The sequence below is a fragment of the Orycteropus afer genome, unplaced genomic scaffold (genome assembly GCF_000298275.1).
Source record: "Orycteropus afer afer isolate SDZICR_OR568_19922 unplaced genomic scaffold, OryAfe1.0 scaffold00172, whole genome shotgun sequence".
Classification (NCBI taxonomy): domain Eukaryota; kingdom Metazoa; phylum Chordata; class Mammalia; order Tubulidentata; family Orycteropodidae; genus Orycteropus; species Orycteropus afer.
The window spans coordinates 3,237,291-3,243,290 of NW_006921759.1; the positions used below are offsets into that span (position 1 = coordinate 3,237,291).

The 6,000-nt window shown below is 42.0% G+C and overlaps 1 protein-coding gene across 1 annotated transcript in view; it reads left to right on the forward strand.

The window, feature by feature from the left end:
• The window catches only part of TMEM150C (transmembrane protein 150C), a 113,763-nt gene that overhangs the window by 89,540 nt on the left and 18,223 nt on the right, over positions 1-6,000 (forward strand). The gene's annotated exons all lie outside the window — the stretch shown is intronic.

The following is a 6,000-nucleotide window of genomic DNA, read 5'->3' on the forward strand; positions in this document are numbered from 1 at the left end:
TTCTAACTCATAGCAACCCTATGTCACAGAATAGAACTACTCCATAGGGTTTTCCCAGCTGTAATCTTCATAGGGGCAGATCATTAGGTCTATTTCCTGCAGAGCCACTGAGTAGGTTTGAACCACCAACATTTTGGTTATAATCATTGCACCACCAGGTCACCTTAGGTACTTGTATCCAGCCCTAATTCCCCACTTTTTCCTCAGGCCCCAAGACCTTCATTGAATATCCTGCCCTCCCTTGTTCTGTGAGTGCTTCCATGGTCCTGTTAAGTCTTCAGGGAATTGTAGAAACCAGCCACATAACAACAACAACAACAGCCACACTCTCTACCCTTTTTGAAACCTCCCTGGTATACCATCTCCTTAAGGCCAGGCTTTCATAGTTTTTTTTTTAAACGTATTCCAGCCTACATTTAATTTTTTTTTTTTAATTTTTTGGTGAAAATATACACAACAAAACATACTTATTCAGAATTTTCACATGTATAGTTCATTGGCAGTGCTTACATACTTCACACTGTGTCACCATTCTCCCTGTCTCTGCCCATATTCTTTCATCACCATTAACTTAGACTCTGCCCCTTAAAGTTCTCATCTGTGTTTTAGAGTTAATGTTGACCATTTAATCTCACATAGATAATTCTTTAAAGGAATACAATTCTTGAGGCAAACATTCTTCATTAAATGAGTTAAACTGTTGTTTACTTTAAAGATGACTTCATGGGATAGTTTTGGTTCAAGGATTAAAAATTGTTTCCAGGCAATAGATTCACAAGTTCCTCCAGTCTCAGTGTTTCCAGTAAGTCTAGTGTCTGATAAGAATTTGAAGTTCTGTTCCACATTTTATCTCCTTTTAATCAAGATCCATCTATTGGCTCTTTGATCAAAACGTTCAGTAATTGTAGCTAGGCACTATCCATTTCCTCTGGTCTCGTGGCAAAGGAGTTCATGGAGGCAATTAGACCTCACGGTGTCGTTGTGTGTGTGTGTGTGTGTGTATGATTTGAGTGAAGGTTTACAGAGAAAATTCATTTTCCATCCAAGAGTCCATACACGCTTTGTTTCATGACACTGATTGCAATCTCCATAATGTAACAGCAATCTTCCTACTTCCTCCCTATAGTTACTTTTACCCTATATCTTTCTTTTCTATTCATTCCTACCCTCTAAGCCATCTCCCTTTGCAAATGCTGCCCTTCTAATCTCCCATGCTTGATTGTTCTAAGGAGTGTACCTACCTGGTGTAATTGTTCACCTTATAGGCCTGTATGTTGTTGGCTGGAAGCCATGGGAGTGAGTTCACTTCCAGTCTGAAATGTGACTAAGACCATAGTCTCAGGGCTTCACCAATCTCGATCAGACCAGTAATCCTGATCTTTTTTTCTATGATTTATGAGTTTTGCTTCACGTTTTTCTCTGACTGTATCCAGGATCTTCTATTTTGATCCCTTTCTCACTGGTTGACAATGGTGGATGGGCACCATCTAGTTCTTCTGGTCTCATGATCATGTAGCTGAGGTTTGCACGGTCCACCAGTCCTTTGGACTAATTGTTTCCATGCATCTTTGATTTTCTTCATTCTTCTTTGCTCCAGAAGAGGAGAGACCAATTGGTGCATCTTAGATGCTGCTTCCAAGCTTTTAAGACCCTTGTCACCTCTTACCAAAGTAGGATATAGAGAAATGTTTTTGTGTAGTATGTTATGGCAATTGAACTTGATGTCCCCTGCAACTGTGGTCCCAAGCCCACAGGCCCAGCAACTCACTCCCTCAAAGTGTTTGACTGTGGCTAAGAAGTTATTATAATGTTGTCCCCTGTCAACTCTATTATATATATGGACATTCTTACAGCACATACAAATACGTGTGTAGAAGTATTGTCTTTCTAACCTACATATGTAGACTTCACAGTGTCTTTTAAAGTCAAGTAGCTCTCATTGTTGGTGTGCTGTTGGTAAAGGACCAGTAACAGCTAAATCTTTCAACAATGGATTTTCTAGATATTAGGTGTTACTTGTCTTTTTTTGTTGGATGTTCAAGTTTTTTTCTTTGATTGTTGAGGAGGCATAGATAATACATTTGCCAATTCAGTGTTTTTCATGTGTATAATTCAGTGATATAAATGATATCTTTCATGTTGTGCGTCCATCACCAAAAATTGTTGCCAAATTTTCCACCACCATAAACAGAAACTCAGTGCTTCCCAACAGTAGCTCCCCATTTTTTTCCCTCCCTCCACTGGCAATCACTAATAACCTATGGTCTCTATATATTTGCCTGTCTACATATTTCATACAAGTGAGATAATACAGTATTTGTCCTTTTGTGATTGACTTACTTCACTCAGCATGGTGTTTTCCAGATTCATCCATGTTGTGACATGTATCAGGACTTTATTTCTCTTTATGACTAAGGAATATTCCATTATATGTATATACCACATTGTGTTTACTCATCTTTGTGTGTGTGTGTGTGTGTGTGTGCTTTGGGTGCAAATTTATAAAGCAAATTTGTTTTACATTCAACAGTTCATGCACATTTGATTTCACAGGCCCTATTACCATCTCCAACCATAAAAAACTCTCCTCCCCTCCCTTACCTGTGACTGCCCCCTCCCTGTGCCCTTCTTATTATGCATCCTGTCTATCCAGCTTTCCCTCTATGCGAATGCTGCCCCTCTAGTGTCTCTGGGCTGATTGATCTGAGGGGTGCATCTCCCTAGTGTTTACTCATCTATTGATGGACATTTAGGTTGTTTCCACCTTTTGTCTATTGCCTATTGTGGATGGTACTGCAGTGAGTAGAAATTTTTTTAGGGGGTGGTGTTGAAACTTACACTCCAAGTAAGAGGTAAAGATAATGTTATTTGGCCTTTATGTCACCTGTCCCCCAGAGAAGTGACCTATTACTTCATCTGTGATGAAACTTCTCCAACTTCTTACTCTCACGTAACAATTTTTCTTTTAATGTTTGCTATAGGAAAAGGGAAGGAGGTCTGGTGGTGCAGTGCCTAAAGCAATTGACTACTAATCCGAAAGTTGGCAGTTCAAACCCACCAGCTACTCCACAGAAGGAAGATGGAGTACTCTACTTCTGTAAAGATTTACCCCCTTAGAAACCCAATAGGGGTCACTGTGAGTCAGAATCAACTTGATGGTAGTGATTTTTTTTGGGATATAGGAAAAGGGAAGGATCCCTTGTGGTACAGTGGTTAAGCACTAGACTGCTAAGTCAAAGACTGGCAGTTTGAACCCACCCAATAGGAGGCTCCTTCAGAGAAAGACCTGGAGATCTGCTCCCATAAAGATTACAGCCAAGAAAATATTATGGGGCAGTTCTTCTCTGTCACGTGGGGTTGCCAGGAGTTGGAAATCAACTTGATGGCACCAGTGGTGTAGTGAATTGCATGGTATGGCTTTTCTAGCCATAGTCTTTGTAACTCCTACTGGATTGCTGGGTAGGACCTGCAAATATGTGTCAACTTGGCTGGGCAGCTGGTAGTAGTTATTTCCTATAATGAAAATGGCAGTTAACTCCATGGTAGAATTTGCCATGAGCAACTGAATAGCTACTTTTAAACTCCTGATTGTTAAAGTCATCCACCTAAGGTATTTCTGTTGGAGCAGCATGAAGTAATCTTCTTGGAAAGTTCGATCTCTGTCAGGTGTGTAGAACTCTGATGCTGGAATTGGTTAGTTTTGCCACTCTGCCAGGCTTAAAATGAGCCCTCCTAGATGCAGAGGGGGAATCTCACTGCCGGCTGAGATAGACACCTTGCTGAGAGATGGCAGCAGTGGCACCAAGAGGCATGAGACAGAGAGGCAGGCTTACCTGGCCCACAGAGGCAGAGGCCAGGCCTAGAGGCCAAGGGACAGAAAGATGTGTCTAAGGATACAGCAGAGGGGAGACCATCCTGATCAAAGAACTGTATCCTGAGCACATTCCTGAACTTGAATTGTAGCCTGTTGCTTCCCTAATAAGCCCCATAATCTGTGAGTTCTGTGTGGCCACTGTAATGAATTATCGAACCCAGCAGAGAGGTGGTGGGTGCCGCAAGAAGGACGGTTGGTATCAAGGTTGGTAAGATGGCTGGAGGATGACAGCATTTCTGGCTTCATAAGAACAGGCCTTGGCCTGCTGATGGTGATTCTGTTTTCCTCTTGTGTAGAGGAGGTCAAAAGATGCTGCCTCCTTGCCCCTAAATTTATCAGCACCTAACCACAGCAACATGAGAAAAGAGAAAACCTATATAAGTCATTGGAAAAATCAAGGAAGACAACTGGTCCAATACCCAACAAGGCAGAATCTTAGTTGGTTCAGAATACTCAACATGTGAGAGACATGGAGAACTTTCTTCTCTGTCAGGCCAAAGATAACTGTTCTGAACTTGTGAGGTTCAAACAGAAGCACACTACAGGGCTTCTCTGGAGTCAGCAAGATTCTTCTCTGGAGTAAACGAGATACCTCACCAGAGCTACCCTTATTTTAGTCAGAGGCTTTTCCCACCCAGGCTTTCCCAGAGCATATCCCATATCCCTAAGCAGGAAGTGTTTGGAAGGCATGAACTACTACCTTCCACAAAGAAGAAAGTTAAGTACATCCTGATGCTGAGGCTGGTGAATCTTTAAGAAGCTTTTCTCTTTGTGCCCTTGGCATTCAGGATTTTCATGTCCCAGATATTCCCAAGCATTGTGAAAGGTGGTACTTAACAGCAGCCATGCACATGTGGTCACCAGGGCCAGTCCTAGTCACTCAAATTATGTGATCACTGCCTTCAGCCTCAGAGCTGCCAGAGGCCTTTATATATGCTACTTTCTTCTATTCTTGATACTACTGTTATGAAAGATCTGATAAGTTCATTCATTCCATGGCATAAATGATTGCTAAGAAAGTATTTGCATTTAACAGAGCACAGAATCCTCAGAGTGAATCTTGAATTGTGGTGTCAGGGACCTTTCTCAGCCTCTTTGCAATAACACCACATACATCTGCAGGTTGGCACCTGCTTATATGATCATCCCCAGAGGGTGCAATAATAACAATAATTAGTATCAATCATTTATATTCTAGGCATAATGCTAAGTATTTTGGAAATACTACCTAATTTAATCTCAATATACAGGAGCCCACTCTTATAAAATACCTGTCACAAACTGTCTGTCCCCCACTGAGCTTTTAAGAAATGAGAACATGTTGGAAGCCAGTGATAGTTAAGATTGTGGGTCAACTTGGCAGGGCCATTGTTTTGAATGGCTTGGCAGTTGGATGTAGTTATTCCCCATGATGAAATCGGATGTGGTAAAATCAACTCCATGGTGGAATCTGCTGTGAGCAGCTAATTAGTTGCTTTTGGGGTGTGGCCTGCTTCCAGTATATATGGAGAATATTTGAGAAAAGTCTCTAGCTTTTTGGCTCATGTAGATCCTGCATTTGGCTGAGTCTTCATCTCCAGTTACTAGACTTGAACAGTGACCTGCCGTGTTGCCCGCCAGTCTTGGATTGTTCCTGGACTTGAACCGGTGGCCTGCTGTGTTGCCTACTGATCCTGGGATTGTGCCATTCTACCTGCTGATTTTGGGCTTATCAGCCTCAGCAGCCAGTAGCTGCCTGAGTCAGGATATGCCACAGCTCCAGTGGGCCTGGAACTAGAGGCAGAGCTGAAGCCCAAGGTTGAGGGGCCTTCACCCAGCCCCTAGAGCTGGCACTCTGCATTTGGCCTTCTAGCCTCTTAAACTGTAAGAGATTAAATTCCTGTTTGTTAAAGCCATCCATTTGTGGTATTTCTGTTACAGCAGCACTAGAAAACCAAGACAAAGCCACATACAGTTTTTTTCATGTTCTTAAACAATTAATATTTACATATTATTCTTAAACAATTAGTAGTCTTCAATGTAGGAGCTCTGGTAGCATGGTGCCTAAGGCACTTGACTGCTAACCAGAAGGCTGGCGGTTCAAACCCACCAGCCACTCCTTGGAAGGAAGATGGGGCAATCTACTT